General features: G+C 33.7%; 1 protein-coding gene across 7 annotated transcripts in view; it reads right to left on the minus strand.

Moving 5' to 3' along the window:
* LRRC4C (leucine rich repeat containing 4C) overlaps window positions 1-24715 on the minus strand; it is a 464862-nt gene that overhangs the window by 254097 nt on the left and 186050 nt on the right. For all 7 annotated transcript variants that reach the window (XM_052693750.1, XM_052693759.1, XM_052693754.1 and 4 more), the window contains one exon: window positions 1187-1276. The gene's annotated coding sequence lies outside the window, so the exon portion shown is untranslated. The remainder of the gene's footprint in view (window positions 1-1186; window positions 1277-24715) is intronic.

Below are 24715 nucleotides of genomic sequence, written 5' to 3' on the forward strand. Positions count from 1 at the left end.
GAGGACAGTGATAGCAAGAAATGTAAATGATGGGACTTCACAGAAAAAAAGCTTGAGCTTCTTGCTTAACCACAGCCAATAGCTGCATAGTAATATTAGGCCAAGTGCATTCTAGCTTTTCTTTTACCTGGAATATCCATTTAATTTTTATTTCAAATTAATTTCTTCTATCACAAATGCTAATGAGCACACTAAGTAAAGGAACTCACCTTCACAATGAGTTGATGAGATTTATTTTCTTTCCCTAACAACGAAACATTTGATCTTAAATCATATAATTAGGACACTGAAAGTATTTATGAACAACGAAAGAAGTGTAGATGTTGGTAATGCCCTGGGAATTTAGTTCTCCCCTAGTCTAATGCTATAGGTACTTGCAAATATCACTGACAACTAAATTATTGTTATAAAATAATAATTTTGATTTTGACATTCTCAAGACCTCTAATTTTTTGACGAATTTTACATCTTCTTATTACCAGTATTACCAGAAAATGTGGACTTGCTTCAGTTCTCATTCCATAGTTTCTAGATCCCGGTTTGGGACCTAAATCCCAGAGTTTTTACCATACAATACATTTGAACAGTCAGACTGAAACAATTTCTTCTCTCAATTCATAAGAAAACAAAACAAAACAAAACAAAAAAAAAAAAAAAAAAACAAAACAAAACAAAAAAAAACCACCACCTTTTATAAAGTAATTACTCACAGTTGTTAGAAAAGAATACATAAATAAAAGCAAGCTGCCTGGCTATGTAGCAAACCTCACATTTAGGCTTCTGGAAGTCATTATACACAACACACAAACTCAATCACCTGATACCTCCCTACTCTTGCCAAAATTCTGAGGAAAGTTGTAGTCCAAGAATCAATGACTAAAATCCTGCTTTTGCATGACTGCATAACTATTTCAGTGACAGATCCTCATATAATCCTCATATACTGGAGAAAATAAAACCATCCCCTCAAATGTTTGTGAGCAGAGATCAAAGAGGAACAAAGTTGAATCAATTAGCTTTTCAAAAGTCAAATGAGAGAGGATACAGTCATATTACTTATCTGCTACTAGGATTAAAAAAAAAAAAAAACAAAACTAAGAATCTCTTTGTTAAAATTGAATCATAATTACTAACTGAACTGAACATGAACATGTCATCAGTGGAATAGTAAATGTATTATACTTACATGTTATTCACAGCACCCAGGGGACCATCAGTCTGCTAGCTTTCCAATTCAATAAATAATGATGATTTCTTCCAAAAAAGAAATTCATTTCTGGAATGACAAGAAACACACACACAAAAAAAAATCAAGAGGTTAAATGATCTGCAGTTTTCCCAGACGTCATATGCTGTCAAGTAATATAATATGAAAACAAAATCTCAACTGGGGAATTATAAGTACATGTTACAATTTCATTTTACAAACTACATAGATCTTTATTTGTGAATGTGAACACATTATTAACATTTTATGAGAGTCAAGAACACATTTCATATGCAGCTAAGAAGTTACTTGAGCTGCAGGGAGGTTGTGTTTTTTTATTTCTTTTGTGTTTTGTTTTTTTTTTTTTTTTTTCCTACCAAAAACAGCTCAAGCTTTTCAAGAAGCACACATTTGGTTTGAAATGAAAAGATCTTTCACAAGTACTGTAAAAGAAATGATATACTGGCATCTTGGGTGGATTTTTTAAAGAAGTCTTACAAAAACAAAAAGTCCTTGAATATTAATAGTAAAAAGCTTTGAAAGATATCTTGTAGATGACATTTCAGAATATCTCCTGTTGTCCTTTTTCAGTATTTATTAACAAGAATAGATGAAGGAAATAAACAGTCTGTATGATAAACTAAGAATGAAATTATTTTAGTTGTGGATTAGACTCCAAAGAAAATGAAGAATATTTATAGCAGTTATGGTACATTTATTACAATCAGTCTGTATCTACTGCTCTGACAGTAGCTTAAGTGAGCTTTATCATTTTCTCTATTAGGAAATAAGAAAAAAAAGTAAGAAAATAATTTTTGTCTCCTGCATTTGTAAATGCATATCCTCTTCTTAGAATAGCTAATGAGTTTTCTTTCTTGCTTTCAAAAGATATCAAAAGTCAGTGCTGCAGGATGTTCCTTGCTGTCAACAGAGAATTAAAAAAATGTATATTTTAAAAGAGACCATATTCCTGCAGATTCCTGAATCGTTAATGTAAACCTTGTGATGAAAAGCTTGCTTTTTTTAATAACTCTCTGTGACCCCCTGTGAGCTCTTCTTCAGCCATCCTACAGAGGAGCACATCAACTGCAGAGAAAATCTGACTTAGAAATTTTAAGAATTTTAAATCTGTTGGTATGAGAGAAAATGCCAAGGCAGATCTAGAGTGAGAATGTTAGATTGTCCAGTAAGTCTGCCTCATAACTGAAGTCTTATCAATTATCAATTATCATAATTACAAGAAATAGAGTGATGGCATGCAGATGTTCAAGTAATCAGTGCCAGGTAGCAAGATCCAGCTCTCCAGTTTTGTCAGCTTTCGAGGAACAGTGATTTTGACATACGCTATTTATCTAGCCATAAAGGCAGACTGGCTTTAAGTACACATGGCCAAGTTTAGCTTAGCTTACAACATTCAGCAAATCAATATAGAAATGCAATGGTATAACTTAAAGGATCAGAAACACATTAAAAGAATCTTTTTCCAATAATTTTCAGGCTTCAAGCATAAGTCAGTAATCTGGACTTTTAACAAGTCTCACCTTTCATGAATTCTGAAGTTAAGCAAATGAAAACAAGTGTCAGGAGTTTAAAAAGGTATGAAACACAGTTATCTTTTCAGGCTGGTAACAGGGTATGCACATTATTTCTCACTGATGGTTCAGTCCTGCCAGCTACCTGGAGAACCATTTTCTCCTCTCAGAAGGTGGTAAGTGACTCTCATTTCTTAGCCAATTAAAAAAGGCTAATTTGTACTTGATTGCAATTGTGTGGTAAAGTCAAGAAATCAGACTGATGACAAAGCAGAAATTTCCACATACTTGGGAAGCATATTGTAAAGCTAACATATTACAGTGGCATTCATTAACATAACTCTCATTTGAAAAGAAAGTTACTGAGGCTGACTGGTCTGTGTGTAAAGGAAACAGAGTGCTTGCTTAAAAGGTACAGCCTTGTTGGAATTTATATTCCATCTTAAAAAAAAAGAAAAGAAAAAAAGAAGTGACAAGTGCCTTCTCTCTGATTTTCATGTAATCACATATAGTAACTTATTCTCTGGAAGTAAGTGTTAATATTGCAGATACACCTACTGTGAGAATCAAATCCCTTGAATCAAGATTCTATTCTGAATTTGGCAAAGCAAATTGCCTCTTCTTCCATTCATTATGCCTATAAAAATATGCATTCCCTTAAATGAGTTAGAATTTCTTAGCATATTAAAAAAAAAAAAAAAAAAAAAAAAAAAAAAGAAAAAGAAAGAAGAAAGCAAAAGTAGATAGATTGATATTTAATAAGTTATAGATAGGCTGAGATAGTTTGGGAGATTCTCATTAACCCCTTGCCTATTTGATTAGTTCAGTTGATATTTAAAACTCTTACTGTGGGTTCACAGTAAGAGAATGATATTAGAAAGCACTGTAAAATCATCTCTAAATTTCTAAACTAGAGAACTACAATCTTTCCCTCAAAATACATCTCCAATAAAAATACAATTTCAAAAAATCATACGTATGCAGTTCACTTTTCCTGACTGCCACAGAATCAAAGATAAAAGTATTCTTGTCTAAGAATGTGGTAGTTTGATGCAGCCTCTCAGCCTTGAATGAAACTTTTATGTTTTGCATCAATGACATATACACAGCCACACAGCACTACGACTGCCACCTCAAGTCCAGGCATGGTAAAAGTAATGGTTGTAGAAAATGAATCTGCAGTAGAATTAAGAAGTCCGTCAAGGCATTCCATGTCAAAGCTCGGTGACTAAAATCACCTCTAATAAAATTAAAGAGCTGTAACCTATGCTCATAATATTTAAAAATATTTTTCCACTGACAAAGTTTTTATTAATGTTGCTGCAAGCTCAGCACTATGAGTTAACAGCAGTACTCACAATTCAAATAGTAAAGAAAGTAGTAAGAGAAGAGTGTAAATAAAGGTGAGCTAATTAAAGATAAAAATGTCTTAACACATTTAATGAGCATGACACATGATTGCTGTCATTATTTTTGTGCTGTTACTGTATTCCTATATTTTAAATTAATATTACTCAAAGCTGCTTTAATGAATGATATCAACAACACCAAGGGACTTCATGAAAAATAAAAGTTGAATGATAATGACTGTGTTTAGTAAAACATGTACGATTTGACTATTATCCATACTCTCAGAGTAACACCTCTTAGTTTTCTTTATAAATATTCTAGAAACACAGGATTTCCAGAGAATTCAGTTTATCATTTAGTACGTTCACTAATTTTCTAAAAGAGAACCAAGGATCTTTAGTCAGCTTTGTGCCCAGCTACTTTGGCTTTCTCTATGAATTTTGTTTTACCCTCAGTTACTCCAGTAACATCTTCAGTACATGAGGCTACCATGTACCTTTTCTAGCACTCTCCTCAGTTTTTGTATTTTTCTGTTTGTTTGTGGGTTTTTTACTGGTTATCACAAAGTTAACTCATAGCATAGCTATGCAAAGTAAATGAAGTTTTAAGGATAACAGTAGGAGAAACAGATTGACTCAAGGCCAACCAATTATCCCAAAACAAAATTTGAAATCTAAGTCTGGGTTGCAAGTGTTTAGTGCTAGTCAGTCCCTTTAACTTAACTTAGAGGAGCATAAAATAATAGCACAGAAGGGAGCCAAACAGTGTTTATAATGAGCAAAATAAAAACAAGATACAACATGAGTGCATTCTCTGTTGAACAAAATAATGCTGAATTGTGCCTAATTTCTGCAGTGTGGGGAAAACAGGAGGGCCAATTAAGGACTTTGCTTCAGTTTCAGTTTTCATCTGGAAAATAGATTAGCTTATCTGGATCTTACATAGCATTGCTCTTACACTCAGACTAAATTATTTACCTTCAAAACATTAGCATGCCAATATAGCAGAGTGGCATGGACATCTATTCAATCAAAAGCCCGTTAGGAATTTAGAATACAGCAACTAAGGAGCCAACACAGCAGTAGTATAAAACAATTCAGGATAGCACTGGCTTTATTCAAACAGAAATTTCAGAAGTTCTACAGCTAAGAAGAATTAACTATAAGACTGAACATTTTAGTTGATATTTCTGCTGCTAAGAAATCAAGTAATAGATGCTGTAATTAGTAAAAGTTCAGGTTTATTTTTCTTCCAGATGAAAAGTGGCATGCTGAAGTCCTTTTTCTAAGGAATTGGTTCAATACAGAGTCACTGGGGAAGAGTAGTGCCTACAGTTCAGGAATCCATCTCCCTACGTTTGCTTTTTTTGTGCTTGTTTTACGATTGCAACATAAGGAGCAGTTCATAAAGACTAAGTGAAGACTGCTTTAAATACTGGCCTGAGTAGCACTTAAAGCTTCTAGGGATGTGGTAGAGCTTATGAGAAATGATAAACCAGTGCAAAAAAAATTGTCTGCTAGCACAGACACAGTGTTAGGTAGTGCTGCTTTAAAGGCTTTGGAGTATTTCTTTTGCAACAGTGCTGGACAGATGTAGTCTTTCCTAGTACAGTCTCCTTTTCTAAAACAAATACACTGAGCAATACCAATTGCTGGCCTGACAAGATTATTTTTAGTTAAATCAATCTATTTATAGCATTTATCAACATCATGAATGACTGCAGAATCTTTTTGGAGCCCAGCACAGCACAGCTGTATCTTGATAAGAGCCTCAAGCTAACACAATAGATGTTGAGGGAATACTGCAAATAACATAGGTTCTGGTTAATGTTTTAACTATCTCAGTCAAACATTTTACAATTCTCTTTCAAACACTATTAATATATTTCCTATATTTCAAAAGTACTGAAACAAAATTCTGCAAATAGAAAACAACACACAAGAATATAAAGTTCATTTCTGGTGGCTTGTGTGTGCTTTTGGGAAAAAAAAAGTACCGCAGAGAAGCAAGCCAGGGTGTTTTGAATCCTGGCTGAACTGAGAGCTATTCTAAATCAATGGACTTCAGCACGTCTTCAGAAGGAATACTCAACATGTGTAGGTTAACATATGCAATATTTACTTCATTTTCTGTGTCTCCCTCATGAACTTGCCATGTTGTTTCATCTTCTGATTTAGCAAAGGGAAAATACAAGTTTCAACAGATCAGTGATGATGAATAGGTAATAAACTTGCACACAGCTTAGAAAGAATAAGGTCAGAGCATAAGTTTAAATGGTTTTACATGCTTTAATGTTTGAAAGTACAGCTCTGCATATAGAGAAGCTATAGTCAGTTTGGCTGTAAAATTTTTGAGGTCTCAAATCCATGTAGAAAAGACAGAATCATGTAACAGTTAGGATACAACTAGGGAAGCAATGCATACATGTTACACTGCAATTCTGCCACGGTCTCATACTTCATGTTTAACATGTTAATTATGCTCTTTGTTTTCTCTAGAAATATTGTCAATTTATAAAAATTGACAATTTCTTTAAAATATGCAAATACCACAAACCATTTCTTTTCCAGTAAGTCTTCAAAGATTTCTTACATTACATTAATATAAAAATACTTGCATGAAGTTCCAAGGAGATCTAAAATAAAACTGGGAAGCAGTCAACTTCCAGGCAACACCACAGGAACTCAGTCATGCAGATTTGATAGAGGTAGTATTTCAAAAATAAGAAACTGACTGTAGGAACTGCAATAAAGTAACAGTATGGTGTCAGTTATAATAAAACCAGGAGACAAATCTTAGACATTGAGTCTCACACCCATGTGTTCTTTGGATCTGTTATGGTGATGGTTAATGTGTGACTTCTGTTAAACGAGAAGATAAAAACTAGATAATATTTTCAAAAGTTCCTAGAAGTTGCTGAGAAAGATGTTTTAGTAATGGCATTTAAAATGCATAAAAGCACACATCAAGTAGCCACCATGAAAAAATCTAGAGGCAAATACTGGAGTATTTACTCAAATTTAAAATCACAGACAAAGTACAAAAAACCTAAATGGTGTGTACCAGCTTATTTAATATGCTGTTCAAAATACTGGTTTACTGAATAGCTGTATAAAATTTCAATACAGATATAAAACTATGGAAATCACTGAAACAAATTGAAATTTAACAACTGCTAGCTATGAGCTGAAATGTATTTGCAAATTATCTACAGATTAACTGCTCTGAACATGAAATAAACAACTACTTACTGAAATATTATTATTCAGAAATGATCAACTTGTTAATCAACAGGGATTCACATTTTTTGACCTACATATTCAAGAAGAGCTAATTATTCATCTAATTTCACAAAACCATGCTATATTATCAGTACATTTGTCACTGCATGAAATCTTGTGCGTTAAGCATATCTTGACTAATCCAGATTGACAGACAAACAAATAAAATAATGATAATGGAATAATATTTATCATATTTTTTATCACAGGCTTCAAATTTCAAGTTTAAACAGGTTTCAGATTATTGCTAAATATCTTTCTGTCCCAGCAGCTAGAGAACAGCCCATATTGCAAGGTTCTGCAAAAGATTATATAAGAATTGCATAAAAGCTGAGCAGAGGAAAGGATACGGCACAAGCAAGAGGTCATCCCAAGCCTTGGTTTATAGCAGGAAAGAAGGTATAGAGCTGAAAGAAACAAAGAAACAAAGAAGAGTATGTGCAAAACTGAATGGACTCCAGAGGGTAAGAACTAAATGACATCCAACTCTAAAATGAAGGAAGAACTGAAAAGAACTCTGAAGGTGAACTTCAGGCTCTATAAGGCTAGAGATCAGATGGGATTTGAGACAGCAGATGTGGGGTGAATTTAGTTAAATGGTAAAGGAAGTGATTTCATTATATAATCCTTGAGAGACCTACAGGTCATAAAGAGAAATAGCTAGCATTAAGTCAAACATTTTCAGAATATCAGTTGAAAGAACTTATTTTTACAAGATACAGCTAATTTGTAGGGATGACAAGTTGTGATTTTTTCTGAATTTCTGTCCATTCTTTTACTCATCTTTTTGCAATTCAGATTTAACCAGAAGTCTCCCCACAATTATATCCTGCCTCACCGATATGGCACAGTGGTCATACTCATTACAGATTATCTTGTCCAATTCATGACCTTACCCTGAATAAACATGGTCCATCTTTAAGCCTCATTGCGAGCTGCTAAGATGGCTTTATAGATGCATGTGTGTGTGTGTTTGTGTATATATCTATATACTTACATCTACTCAGGGGGTTAGTACAAGGGAAATAACTTCCATAGAGTGTATAATAGTAATACACCCTTACACCTTCAAATAGTTTCAAAGCAGTAAATCTACCCTCTATCCATAGGAAAATACAGGAGCAAACAGTAAGACTTAAGAAAAAAAGCCCCATGACTTCAGTGAATAGCAATAGCTACAACAATATGCATAGATCATAGAATAGTTTCTACAAGATGCTCCTTTCTCTAAATAGAACTTCAAGATCAATGAATAGAGAGAAAGCTACTAATATAGTTGGATTTTAGAAAATTATTATGGAATAAAATTGTAAATTCAAAGTGAATCAAAATTTATTTCAATAGAATTAAAGAATAATATTGAGAGGACTGTTTACAGTAAAGATCTATAGTACAGTAGTATAACTGGAACTAGAATCAGTCTCTTCAATAAAGATTTTACTGTCAGCAATCAAGCCAACAAATCAACAAGAAACAAGTATAAAGAACGTTACGTGCTTTTCACATCTAATTATTTTGCAGAATAAAATACCACAAACATCTGTTTCCCTTCTTAGAGGAGCATGAGTATAATGGTCAAAGATAAGCATTTCAAGTTTTTCAGAAAAATTTCCATGAAGAACTCAGGCTAATAATTATTACATAGTTATGAATATTTTAATGTTCTATTCTAAGTTTTAAGCTTTTTTCAAGGAAAACTTTTATTGTGAAAAATCGCTCACTTTGAAGATAGAATTTCCAATCAAAATCAGATAAATATTCACCATTCCTACTAATTTAAACTTCTGTATCTGGGATCTGGAGACAAGCAATAGCAAAGTCTAGAACCAGAAACATCCACATTATGAACGACCTTTATGCTAATGAGCTATTGGCTTCACTTCTTCTTTTCCTTGCTTTCTTCAATTAAAGAATTCAAAAAAGTAAAAATACTTTTAAAATCCACGATAGAGAAAAGGCAAGATTTACTCCAAAACTGTCCTTAGATATAAAAATAATATTTTTTCATCAATCAATGTACAGTCTTTCAGTATCTGAGAAGAAAATAATAATGTCCAGAAATAGGAGGATCTATCTTTTTTCCTTCCGTTCACTTCTTTATTTACAAAATACAAATTCATTATGGATAGAATGTAGAGCAAGCCTGTATCTTCAGTTTAAATATAATAATTTGCAAAGATCTAGTTAGATATATTCTTTTTTTCTGTATAAATAGCTTCCTAAAAAATTAATAAAGTAACTTATCATTTTGTTATCTATTTGCCCTCCATGACTAATATCGATGAATCCTGTGAAGCTTCTTTTTTTGTTTGCTTATGACAATATGTTATGACAATATTTATTAACTCTAGTCCCTTAACCAAGATCAATACTAGAGCAGCTTCTTTGGATGCAGAAAACACCAGAAGTTCTGTTAAAAACCTATGCAACTGAGGAAGGTAGGAGTCAAAGAAAGAAAGTTTATGTCATTACAAAGGGACAATATTCCTTCTGCTCTACTTCCCAAGGTGGCACCCATCTCAAATTGAGACCTTGATGTTATAGAAGTGTTGACAGACCCAGATAACTATTTCCCATCAATCTTTAGGATTTCAACTTTTCTTTATCTTCAATTATCCACTGGCCTTTCAGGGAGATGAGAGAAACATCTTGACATAGATGTTACCTTTAAAATACTTTTGATTTCAAGATAAAATTTAGAAAGAGGAAAATTAGATAAAGATTCCAAGATTTTAATGATAATTAAAAGAAAGAACAACTCAAATAAAGTAGTTAAAATGATGCTACTAGGTTAAAAAGAGTGAACAGAAATTATTTCATAACTGTTTTAAAATTGAAGAAATACTCATATCATAATTGTTTGTAATTATTAGTGTTAATTAATTTATCTTTTTGGGTGAAGAAATGAACCCTAGAAATTTGTCAGTTTGACTTACTGACAATTAAAGGAAAAACGTAAATGAGCAAAACAGAGCTCTGATCACTTCCTGCCTAGTGCATTCAATTCAGAAAATCTGAATGATGAGAAAGAACAAAAGCATATTTCTGGGAATTAATTGCATCTATACAACAGATACCAGATTCTCTAAAATATTTTCTTCTTTTCCTACTGCCTCACGGGACAGGCAGGAGAAGTGCTTGTAAAAAGAATGGCAATTGACAGTAAATAAGAATTAGTAGAGTTGTGTTCTCTCTAAAGTCAAGCATAGAGCCACTGGAATTTTGCATATTGCTTTCTTATGACAGTAGTTGTTATGATGAGAGGAGCAAATGACACACCATGCAACCACTGACAATACAATAACTAAAGCAGTAGTAGTCAAATAAACAAATGTTTAAAACTCTATACAGTCTTAAGATTTCAGTATGTCAGTGTTTCTCTTAGTGCCAACAAAGCAAGACCACGAGTGATGCATTCTTAGGAATTTAGGGCTTTTTGTTTTGTTTTAAAGTATCAACTAACCTGAGTTCTGGCAAGTAGCAACATACTGGAGAAAACTATGATTTTCTAAGTAAAACAAGACCAAACTCTTTGAGTAGAGGTAACCAGTTAGAAGACTGACCAAAGACTGCAGTACAAAGGCTTTAAACATACACTAGATCTCCAAAGGTGCAATGATCAGTTGGTGAATACAACACAGTCAATGCCAACACCTTTATTTCATACCTCATTCCTGGACACTGATTCAGATACTGAGAATGACTATAAATACATTTATGGTTGACTTGAGTGATTGGTCAACAGGAAGATGGCTGAGCTCCTATCTCATGACACATTACTGAGAGTCTTGCCCTAACAACCTTTTCTAGAGAGTAGCTCTAAACTCAATAAAGATCAAAACTATCAGTTCCTGTGGCTCTATATTGGGAAAGCTGGTCTTTTGCTAGGTGCTCTAACTCTAGCTTCCAGTTTATTGCTGACCTGTACTATATCCATATCTGTTTATATTTATGCTTACAAAACAGAATATATATCTCACACATAACAAAAAAATTCACACATAGTGCAAATTCATTTCTTTATCTCCATGAAATATCTTGCAAAGATTAATTGGATCAGAAATAGCACTCAATATATCATTTTGATTCCTGTCAAAACTATTCTGTCAGTTTGAAAAAATCCCTCTATACGCCCATGATTTAAAATGAATGCTGTATTATGGGAACAGAGAGTGCATTAAGTATATTACTCAGAGAGTTTCAGAACATGCCCTATTTTAAAGGTAGTCCATAAGGAGAATTTCATAAAGGAAAGAGGTGAGAACTCAAAGTGTATAAAGGAAAAAAGCAGAAGAACTGTTTCCATGATGTCGGCAAATCTTGATGTTTAGAAAAAGTGTCTTAAATTAAAAGAGACATGGAAATCTTGGCACTCAGAGAGTGATGAACGTGATAGTCAATCACAGGGTCTGTCATTGGACCCAGCAGAGAAGAGCAGAAAATCACTGCTGAATAAAAAAACTAAAAGCCTAAAAGAAAATACAAAAACATCAAGCAATCTAGAAATTGGGTTTTGCCAAAGACATTGCAAATGAATCCAACAAAGAGAGTAGCAGATGCTGAAAGCAATCCAATCCATTAAATCCTAAAGAATGACTATGTCACAACCAAGATGCACTGTCTGAAACCATATTTTTTGTTCCACAGATCAAGTCTCAACTATATAATTCAAGGCAACAAATAAATAAAGGAAAAATTTCTATTTATTTTCCTATAATTACTTCAGATAACTAATAACTTTTCTGAAATTCTGAAAGGATGAATAAGAACAGCTCGCAAAAGTACAGAGTAGAAATGAGACTTTTCCTAACCAAAAAGCTTGATGGTTTCTGAATAGGGAAGTAAAATTAGTTCAAGAAAGAAATGAAAGAAAACAGCGCTCTGCTGTTTCTGATTCTGCATAACCCATGTCTGGAACAGTCATTTCCCAAAAAACAGCAAGGAAATGTAGTAAAAATGGCACTGAACTACTATGTTTCTAACTTGATACAAGCTTTTCCACAACTCCATTCTAATCCACTCTGGCTTCCACATAATTACAAAAGTGTAATTAAGGCAGAATAAAATATACCATTTCCTCTACTAGTTGTTTTTTTGGTGCAGCTCTGAGACAGACTGAGTTGTTTCATTAACATGAATATTAACTGACTGTGGAAGTGTAGCCAAGTCAGTTGTACTGAAGGTAGGATGGAGGATAGAAGCGAACTCCAGAGTAAAAGAGTGCCAGCCAATTTCCTTAAGTGAAGGAAACACATTTAAAAATACAGAATGATGCAACTAAATTGTATAGATCCAATGTTGACTTCACAACATCAATCAATTAAAAACAGAATACAAACAGCATCCTAAAGTACAGACTTAGCAATTAAATACCAGTTCTGGGAAATCATGAGTAAATTCTGTTTAAAGAACTTTTCCTTTTAACATTTATTTATTTAAACATTGTTTAAAGGTGAAATACTTTGATGTGCCACAATGTAAGTTACGAAAACGCAACTCAAATTTAAGAAAGCTTTATCCTAAACTCTAGGAAGTATTCAAAGTACTAAGTAATTTCCTTCCCTATAAAGTAAAGGAGAACACAATAAAAAATATTGTAAAGCACCCAAGTGAATTAAGAATTTTAAAGATTTTTTAATACAAAAGGTTTTAAGGATACAGAAGCTTTAACAAAATTTTAAAGAGGAAAATAGAAAAATAGAAGAATTTTCTGAAACTTCATTCTGAAACTTACAAAATCCTCTAAATAAGATTTAGAAAAATTGTTTAAATTTTATTTGAATATCATCTAGTATTCCAGTAGGAAATTTCTCTGTCTGGAAAATCTACAAATAGAGAGAAAGATTCAAACAACAACAAAAAAATCTTAAAGAGTTGCCTGACTCTTATGTCAGTTTGAGTGACTTTGTAATAGATGAATTTAATACAAGACAAGAATGAAAATAAATACTTATACTCAAGACTGTATAAAATGATGCAGCAGCCACCTGAAATACTCCAAACACTTCTTATTTAAAAGCATGATCAGATTTACTGGAAGTATGTGGCTGGAAATAATCATCTGTAAGGAGTGGTCCATCAAGCTCACTCCTTGAAACCACAGCAACTAAAAGCATTTGATCTAAGAGCATGCACTGCATCATTACACAAACCATGTCATGCTCCACATTATGGTGTAGCATACTTGAAATACATAGTATAAACAGTCAAAAAGACTCAAAAAAAATCACAAAAGTCTGAAAGATCAAATTCAAGAAAAAACAGTAAGTAGTTTGTAACATCAAAAATAAGGCACAAAGGGAAAAGATGAATATCTCCCATTTATTTAAGAAAAGCTAACATTAATACATCATAGCTATTTGAATAAATTGAATCAAAAGAGCCAAACATTGGCCACTCCATCTAGAATTTTATGCAGCTGCTGAAAATGTTAGTGTGAAAGTCAAAGCTGCAAGTCCTTGGCTGTTCATCATTCATCTGAATTAAATAATTTGTTCATGTTATTTGTTTGCTTGTTTTGATTTGGAGGTTGGGGGGCCCTGCATGTGGCAGGGGGTTTGGAGCTTGATGATTCTTTATATCTCTCTTCTAACCCAATCCATTCTATGATTCTATGATTGCTGGTAACTTCTCTTTTTGTTGTTTTTGTAGGGTTTTTTTGTTCTGTTGTTGTTTTTCTTTTTGGTGCATGTGGATTTTTTTGATTGTTTGTTTTTTTAAGAGTTTATGCAAAGGTATACACCCATTATTATTAATTTCTCTGTATTCCTCATGCAGATGAGCACCTGATAGTTCTGATAGTTAATTTTTTTTTTTTTTTTTTAAAAAGGGAGATCAAGTTATATCCTGAAGCTTGTCTTAAAGCAATTCAGGTTTTATGTTGCCATGTTCCTTATGAACAAATGAAAAGTGAGTAGAAAAACTACAAAGACTTTTGTCGACAGTTCTGTCTGCTTATACCAATTTAACAGCACAGAGGCTTTCCTTATGCATAATAGCACATTGTTTCATGTTTTTGTTTTCCAGAGACGTGAACTGGTACATAACACGAAGGATTGGAAATGTAAAAACATTTATAATAATTTTATTTATTTATTTTATAAAAGCAATAATGCAATGCTCACAGAATGTCATAGTACCTTGAAAAGGACAGACTGAAAAGGGCAATGAGATAATGAATTGAAATTTACCCATAGAATCTTGAGATTTGAGGCTTTAACTAAAAAAGTGTTCTTCTTTCAATGTCATACCACATACTAATCTGCAAGGACAAAAGTGTTCTCCCTTCCCTCCCGACTCCCTTCAGTATTGCAATGAGAAAACAATTCTCATTGTTTTATTTCTAAGAATTAGAAACGTGTTAAAGAAAGTTTATTATTAGAAGATATCAACAAATATATTAGGAAAGATACATAGTAAGTTCACTGTGAACAAAGACCTAGTATAAATCAAATCAATTCTGAAATCAAAAGATGTTTGGGGTTTTCTTATTCAGTCTCCTGTGTTTTAACTGAATTTTCTTTTCTACATTACGTCTTATTCAAAGATTATACATCAGAACAATAAAACTAGACATGACAGTCAGAAAAAGAAATTGGTATGAGATACAATTCAAACTGGATAGCATCTTACTCAAGTTTCATATTATAATTTTAAGTCATCCAAAAAAAAATCCTGCCAGTGAGAAATACCTTTCCAGTATTTAACTGCATAGATGTAAATGAAACAAAAGAAATGCTAGAAGAATACTGATGTTGCTTGTTAAAATAATGGAAGAAATTGCAATAAAAAGTTTAGGGCCATACTTTCCTTTAAAAAATATGTACATGTCTTTGTGTGTGCATGTGTGTGTATATAAATGCATACATATGTGCATAAGAATCCAAACTAGAACTCAGAGTTCTACCATACTTATTTACCATAAATCTTCACTAAATTATTTTATATCTAATGATTTTACGTTGATACCTAATTAGAGGTTTGAAACAAAACACTGCATTTTCTCAAGAAGACGAATGGCAGTGTGGAGTCATGTAAAGTTCCCAAAACATTACCATTCACTCTGTTGTCAATAAATCATAAAAAAATAAACTGAAATTACGTTTATAACAAAGTGAAAATACCTCTACATTTGTATTCCAAGATTCCAAATACTAAGAATATTTGGAGAAGGAAACGAAAGCAAATTAATTATATTCTAAGGTCTTGATGGACTACTTGAGTCCCTCCATAAGATGTTACTTGTGCTGCATCAGCAAATCAGAATCTTACAGAAGTACATAATAAGCATGATGCTACATACAAGCAGTGACTGTGTTGAGGAACTCATGAGCAGAGAGAACAGAGGAAGTATCATTTGTGAATCTATCAAAGGTCATTGCAAAAAAATTAAAAATAATTCCATTAATTCTAGTATGAGGGGCAAAGTCTTAATGGAAAGATAGGTTCCTTTTTCTGAATAGACGTGCAAACACTTCGTTCTTAGTCAGACATATCATGCAGCTCTCCAGACTTTGCCTCCATACAGAAGAATTTATCACATATTAAAGCTATCTGCACAGTAGGAGATGTTTTTGGTGAGTGTAAACACAAATCTTCTACGTAGCTGATAGTTGTGGTTCTATTTCTATACTAAGCAGAACCAAACAATATAGCTTTCTTTTTTTGTGAAACAAGTCTACATAATCGCTATACTCAAGCAACTTTTAGCAGTTAGCTCTGAAACTCTCACTTTTTATTCTCAAACTACATTTTACAATAAAATAAATTCCCTTTCTTTTTATCCCTAGCATTGTGGCTCATTATTTTAATGCTGCATGTCTGAAATAATTATTGACACAGCTTTCAAAAAGTGCCTGCTTCATCCTCACTGTCTGCTTTGGGAAGCTTATACAGATAGCAAACTCCTCATTTCCACATTCACATGCAAGGATAAAACGAGAGAACACATAGACACTATTTATCTTCAGGTACCTTAAGTGTCCATCCATGGAGGTTACATTTTAAAAGATCAAATTTTTAGATTCTGCTTTATATCCAACAAAGCAGAAAATTTCTTATATGGCAGTAAAACCATAGTACTTACAGGAAATATCAGTAAGCAAATGTGACAATGCAAACAACTTGTAAGGTGTTTAAGGTAGATATAGCAGATTTAAAAGAACAGCTGATGATATTCTAGCTTCTGAAATAGACTTTCACAAGAATACAGAGCAAAGATATGGTCTTGATTCAGGACTTGATTGCAACGGACAGACAAATGGCACAATGGAATCAGAGAACTCTGTTCTCAAGTACTGATACAAGATTCATTGAAATTTAAGACTATGTGAAATGAACTTTTAAACATACTGGAGATTTTTTACACAGGGGCACAGCACAGTTCCAGCTGCAACATGCATTAATCTAAAGAGAAAAAACGCGAACATCACTTTTGAGTCAAACATGATGACTGAATTTATATTATATTAGCAATAGAGTACAATAAGATCAATGTGAAACTTAATTTTACTTGGATAACTTAGCTCCAAATCTATGTTGTAATTGGTGTTAATAACTTGGAGTAACGTCTAAAACCAGAGGGCACAGATATCTAGATGCTGCATTGTTAGTAAGGCTAGTAAGAACTTGCATAGTAAGGACAGTGATTTACAAAAGAAGCAAGAAAAAAAATCATTAATCCCACAATACAATTAATCCTCAAAGATATGAGGCAGCAATGGCAAAGTAATTTTGTCCAAAATGTTGCATATATTGATATTTTTATACAAGAAAAAAACGGAACTATCTTTAAGGATAGAGAAATGGTTTATATTGTCCAGTCATAGACAGACGAACACACTAAAAATCTATCATAGCACATTTGCATTTGTGCACAGGTGTAAAGATAATGTTTCTTCATTCAACAAGTATATTTTATATCTGAAGCACTAAAAAAAAAACTAGATACTAGAAACAGTATTTGACCATAGATAGATCTAAATATGCACATGAAGATTTAACAGTCTGAAAGTCAATGTTGGTGGTGGTGGTCTTATGATGGAATTAAATTTCCAAAATGGTCAATATTTGAAAAATCCCCCCCATCAGAAGAGAATTATAATTTCAAGGTAAAAACAAACAAACAAACAAACAAACAAACAAATAAATGCAAGGTTGATTTAAAAGTAATTAATAGAAAAACAATATAATAGCAATAATAAAAATAAGGAATCAGTCACCATGACAACTAACATTCTTAATTAGGAGATTAAGTCAGTCAGTGCTCTGGTCCTGACATTCATTAACAGTGAACAAACACTGACTTTTGTTTGTTCTTCCAAAAGGTACTCGCTTATTTCCTTATCACACTTGATTGAACAAGACAAGGACAAAATAATCTACTGTAATAAAATGTACTGTAAGGACTTCCATGACATTTTTGCTGTATAAATCATTACTAATTAAGTTACATTTAGATACATTTGAAGAGTAAGTAAAAAAAATTTTGGTGGAATCCTTGATGAGCATGCAGATTTCTTGGAGGAGGAGGTCGCAGTATCAAAAGCAAATGTGATTTTCATTTGAATGTAGAATACGTCGAACTAATGCTTTAGATCTAATTTCTTAACAGTATTAAAGGAGAAGAAAGAGTTGTGTTTGTTTTTCACCTTGTTCTGTTTTTTAATGGCATTGGGGGGAAGTGTTTTATTGTCACCATGGTAACAAAAATCTTTTCAGCTTTCTTTTGTCATACCCTACAATTGGCTGATTTTAAGCTCTCAGAGTGGAAAATCAAGCTTCCCCTCCTACACATCAACAACTTGCCATAAGAGAAAAAAAAAGCTGCAATCACATCAAAATAAATTTGCTTGATACAAAGTAGATTTTAAGCTTTTACAGGGCTAACCACAGTAGCTGATTGAATCACAGCAGGACACATCTCCACAGTTCTGAGTAAATAAAAATTGTCATCCACATAACCTCTAAAAATTTTCTTTACCTTGAAAGTAAAACAAACTGTACCATATAGTAGGATTTCCAGTAGAGAGGAGGGAACATGATGTCTTTTTTGTTCTGACTCCTTTTACGTCCCATTCTGAGATCTCCTCTTACATTTGAAGAAATTAATTGCTAAGTCTGTCCCTTGCTGCAAAAAATGTTATCATTTTAGTGAGAAGCACTGTGTCCCCAAAGAACTGAGATCTGATTCTACCTCTAAAAGTAGTTGTATGGCACCATCTACAAAAACAAAAGAGGATTTGTTAACTATTAGTTACAGAATCTCTTTTCTATCCCAATGTAAGGCAGATACAAATAAAGTGGATGGAGTCCAGTTAATGGCCCAAACAGTCAAGGTTAGGGTCTGGGGCACTTGCTCTGTGAGGTAAGGATGCTGAAGCTGGACTTTTTCAGTCTGGAGACTTCACAAGGAATCTTCCCACTTAATATAGCCCTACTTCAGTTCGTTGCAGACATTTTTGAAAATGCGTTTTTTGTTTTGGTTTGGTTTTTTTTTGTTTTTTTTTTGTATTTACTTTTCTTCACAGTTTGCGGTAATAATTAGGATATCTTGTGTATTACACAGCAGTCTCCTCTTAATGAGTTCTGCTGTGTTACCTTCTGAACACTTCTTAAATATTGTTTCAAGAGAAAATTTAAGCTGTTGACAAAAGACTGAAATCTTGCTGCTGAAGCATCCTTTCATCTGCATTGCAAAGTAGCAGCTAAGAATACATTTACCAGGAAATAATAAAGCAAAAGTATGGAAATTTCACAAGTTTCAGGATGTGGTTATTCTTCCATAAAATTCATGAGCCTGTACCCTCAGCACAGCTTTGTTCCACATTAATTTTCTCATTACTTCCACAGACTTACTAAATATTAAGAAAATTAGAAGCTTTACTTCAAAATCTAAGTCTCTCTCCATGCTGAAAATTGTGTCCATTGCACTTTACAACTGCAAATAGTTGCATGAGATTTCAGTGATAAAATAGACTTATATATGAAGGAGCTGCTAGAATTCACACACAGAAACATGGGAACAAGTGTTATTGTCTAAATTGTCTCTTTCAAGACCAGCAAACTGAGACAGTGTTTGAATCAGATGCTGTGTGAATAAAATCCTAGTTTTGAATTAAGACTTTTTTGAATATGCTAAAAATTGATTATAGCTACTTCTGTCAAACATCATTCTGAGAATATCAAGAATATATTTAGATAAAAACTGGCATAAATACACATTACTACAATGTTGAAAAGATATTACAGAAGAAGAAGATTATTGTTCTCCACTTAACGCTAGTTAGCCTGAAGTGCTTATTAAATCACTTGCAAAAGTCATTCCTCTTTTCTAGGAACAGAAAATACTTTGGTCCTTCCACTGCAATTTCTGTTGCACTGAGGTAATCATTCTGGATGACAGCTCTGCCATTGGTACAGTGGACATGTAAAGATGACAAACAACTATTTTCTCCACTACCATGTATGTCTTACACACACACACACAAAAAAATCCTATTAATCCTATTTTGTATTGGTTAAGTGTACCATGGTTCTGTGATTGAGGTAGACCACCCATCTACCTGGATATTTGATTTTTTTGTCTCTTCACAGCAGCAATAGTTGAATAGAGCATTAAGACACTGCCAGTGCTTTTCTGTCTTACCTTATATTTTTCAAAATCTGACAAAACTAAACAGGCTGGTAGTTGCAATTCAGACCTTAACTGCATCAATAAAACCACCTAAATTCAGAAATGCGGTATTTGCCTTTGGAAACTGTATTTTGGTAAATAGAAGAAGCAGGTTTCCAATCTCCCACTGAGGTTTCTTCGTTTCACATCATTATAGCACATCAATAAAGCTGTCTGAGCACCTGCCTATCGTTATAGTCTAGAAATCCCACAGTATTACCAACCACTCCAACTTTGTTTTAGCAAAGGTCTGTTACTTATTAAATACTCTATGCTTCAAAAAGAGTTGCATCTTCATCTGAAGATGTGTGGAAACAGAAAGGATAACAAATCAGGCACTGAAAAGGGTTAGAGACAGTTTCTCAGTGTACTTGAAAGTGTCCATTTACACTCTTTAGGTCTCTGCTATCCCCAAATCAAGGAATTATCATAGCTTGGAGGCTGAAATCAGCAGATATTACTTTCTCACAGAAGAAATATTACAAAACACTGAGCATAAAAGAAGGAAGAAACTCTACTGCACTATGATATTTTGTATGTCATGTTTTTAGTTTCAGTCTTTTTCAGATTTGAATTGTGCAAGCTCATTTGCAACTTTCTATGAGCAATCTCTTCCTTATGAATATAATTGATTTTTTTTAAATGATTTTGACTTTTAATAATCAATCTTTCTTAAATCTTTGACCCAGATTATAATCCATGCTTGATACACTGTACTGAGTTCATCTCAAAGTCTTTATATTCTCAAAAGACAATGGATATCTAATCTGGACAATACATATAGCAATTACACTGGTATAATATAGAAGAGTCATATGACCCTCAGGCTCTCACTTGCTATTTGTCTTCTAAGCCAACAATATTTATGAGATCAACAGGACATCCTGAACACAATCAACAGCATGTGAGAAACCTGTGCCAGATCTCATGAAGTAATACATGAAGCAGAATAAGAGTAACTTTAAGTAAATATTTCTTGCAAAATATCAAGAATTCAGACATGAACATGGTTTACATTTTCTTTTCTTCATAATGTTAGAACATACAAAATAAATCTAATCATTTGTGCCTTCAACAATTTGTGATTGTCTCTACTAAGGATCTTCTGCTTTCACTGACAGTGCCAACTAGCAGAAATTTATGACATATATCATTCTCTTCCCTACTAAGTTGTCTTTAAGTTAGATCACTTCTTATATTGCCATGGCAAAAATTTGCTATTAAAATAAAAAATTGTGAATATAATTCTGTTTTCTATCTGTTATATACTAAACATGAAAGAGTAGAAGTAAAATAGAGATGATCTCTCAAATACAGTTGATGAAGAGCTTGAATGAAATTCTAGTGTTTCCTCAACAATTACTGTATGTTATCATACACATAGTTTTACCTTCACCTTATTTTACTGATGGTTTGACAATTTCCCCCATTTCCTATGCAACTTTTAAAAAATTTCATGTTAAGACATGTTGTATTAGTTGCCTTTACCTTCACAGGATGTGTCTTGATACCAAGGCAGTCAGTACCTTCACTCCTGTTCTCCTTTGAGGCTTTTTTCCATTGGTGTCTCCTACTAGAACTATATGTAGATAACAAATGTCTCTGTAATACAAATAAGTACTGGATTTCAATTCTGGCCTATCTTGACTGAGTGTATTAATTGAATTAAAGTGGTTTCCTGGAAGGACATTGTTTATTGATGAGATGACCTAGCCAAATATTAGCTTGGCAGGTATCCACAGTCAATACGGAGCCATATAAAAATCTAGCATTGAAAAGCAATCAGATTGAAATTTCCTTCCCAGTTCCTTTAGAAACTAGACTACTTCAAGTCTTAAACCTTCACTTCGAAATATTTCTAATACAATCCACACAAAGAATTGGTAGATATTATGTCATTTAGGATTTTGTGTATGAATTTCTTGAAGATACTGAATTTACTGGGTGAACATATGAAGGTTGCTCAGAAAGTAATGCCTTATATATTATAATGTTGACTCATGAAGTTAGAGGCACATGTTGGTGGTATTGGCAGTACAGGTTGAACCTTCCTGCCAATATTATGTTATATTTTATTGCTGTGTGACAGATGACAGCAAAGGGGCAGTCTGACAGTGTATGAAGCAAAGGCATGTCACTGAATTTCTCAGTGGAAAAAAAAAAATAATAAATAAAAAATAGCACCCTTTGCAATTCCTTGACACTCGCTGAACATTTGTGGAGACCGAAAGGTGTATGTGAGCAGAGTGAGGCAATGGATGGTGTGCATCAGCACTGGAGACAGTGACAGTGACACTTCTACTGGTGAAGATTTTCACATGCATAGCACGCCAGCTCTTCTTCATTAAAACAAAAATGCACAGCTAATGGTGCATACAAATAAAGTTTTATAGTTGAGAATTTGCTGTATCAAACAGTGTTAGTGCACTCTTTGTATCTGTTGTAGCTTCCAAGGAAATAAACAGGAGGCACTACTTTCTGAGTGACCTACATATGTATGCATAACAGATACTGATAATTGCAAGGCACTTCTCTAAGAAAAATAATGCTTATGATGCAAACAGTAATGGTGTCAGACGTGACACTATCAAGCTTGAAGGTTGTCTTATTCTTGTTTGATTTTTTTCAGTTCTCAGAAAAACATACAGGTCTTAAGTGAAAGTAGGTGCACCCTAAGAAAATGTGTGCTTGTGCAGTGGACGGTCTCAGAAGGATACAGCTCATCTGACCACAGGATGCTGTTTCATGATATCACAAAACAGCCCTTATAGATTACGAAGAGTCTGTATTTACCAAATTACAAGCTGCCTTATGTCTGAGTGTGAGAATCCTTACTTGTTTTTTGGCTCAAAGCTTGCTTCCTGAAGTTTTTCTTGTGATAAGATTCTAAATGATTTGTTGAGGAGGCAAGTGATGGGTGTTGTGTGGCAATCAATATCACTGTGTGGACAATTTTACATCTTTGGAGCTGTTTGCCTTCAGAAGATAGTGCTCAGGACTGTTTACTGGCAGAAGATCTAGCCTATGACCAAATAACTCCTGTTTGCTATGGAAGACTGGGGAACAATGCCATTGTATCCTGTGAAGACAAGATAGAAGTTGGCACCTCCCTGCTCCCTCTTATTTGCTGGCAAGGCCAGGAAGATAAGAACAAAGGAGTTTCCTGCTGAGATCCCAGAGCCAGAAGCTACCATTCCAAGGAAAGCTGACTCAACCACTTTGGATTTGAGCTGTCACTCCAAAGACAGCTGACTCAACCACTTTGAAACTATTGAGAAGGGGCCATCATCATCATCGCCCTTGTCGTCCTCATCGTCAATAGAACAGCAGTGCCCGACGACCCACCCTTACTGAAGATCAAAGACTGAACTCTGAACTCGCTGGATTCATGGTGGTGACTATGTCCCTCTTGCTTCCTATAAAGACTCCTTGCTTCTTCTTTTCTATCTTTTCTATTGCCCTCCTTCCCTTCCCTATTACCGTAATTCATAATAGTGTCCAACCTCCCCTTCCCCATTTCCCTGATTAAGATTTGTAATAAACTGGTCGGACCAACATTTGAACCGTTGTTTCTTAATCTCATGCCGGGTATATAGCAAATAAAAGAACCTCCTCTCCCTCCTATAAATTGGAGCGAGACACTGAGGAAAAACATAGACAAAAACAAAAATGACTAATGGAAAAAATATTAGGAAAAAGTGGAATAGTCACAGCAACAAAAAAAGGACAATGAGCCTTCACGTCAAGCATCTGAGGTTATCACATATTAATCCAATAGAAAGGTCTTCAGGCCTCAGGAAAGATCCGGTCACCTAGCACAGATTACAAAACTAAGAAGATTCAGTGAACAGACTGTATGACAAAAATATTGTAGAGCCTCCAAAGAATAGAGCCTTGTGATAATGAAGACATTTAATTAAATAGCTGGCTGTTGGGAAAGAAACACCATGTGAAACAGATTGCTCAGTAACGTATAGAGTCCTCTGACAATTTTCTGATATCTGATGTCTTACTTTATAAAAATATTTGAACATAGGACAGGGGTGGAATCAGAGGAGGGCAAACAGTTTCTGCATTTGGGAACAAATTAAGCTGAAGATTTACAGATTTTGAGCAAAATGTCATTCATTTGAAAAAAAAAAAAGTTAAAAAAATACAATGAAGAAAGAACTGGTGATTGTTTTCTGTGACAAGACAAACACTTTTTTGTATATTCCATGTACTATAATTTGAGTTAAGGGCTTAGGCAATGACTCGTCTTATATGCTCATAAACGGGGAGAAGGTACAGTCTGGATGAAAACAGATTAGAAGAGAGGCAAAGCTTCTTAGAATAATCCTAGGAAAGTTATTACCATCATTTTTCCATCAAAATGAAGAAAAACATCTACTAAAGTTTAGTATTGATTCAAGCCAACTCAGTGTTTTCGATAACGAGGATGCTGAAATATAGAACATGACAGCCAGCTGGAAGGACACACCTAGAACTGAAAGTTATCTTGACAGTGCGGAACTAGACTTTGGAAAACAAACAGAAACAAATTGCTCTTAAATATAGGCAATATTCTGAACCTAGAGTCAGTAATGTTCTATAACAAACATAGCATGGAAAATCTGGTTACGCAAACAGGGATTTGGAAGTTTTTATGGCTCAGGAGCTAAACATGATTTTA

The sequence above is a fragment of the Tympanuchus pallidicinctus genome, unplaced genomic scaffold (genome assembly GCF_026119805.1).
Source record: "Tympanuchus pallidicinctus isolate F22 unplaced genomic scaffold, pur_lepc_1.0 scaffold3, whole genome shotgun sequence".
NCBI classification, from domain to species: domain Eukaryota; kingdom Metazoa; phylum Chordata; class Aves; order Galliformes; family Phasianidae; genus Tympanuchus; species Tympanuchus pallidicinctus.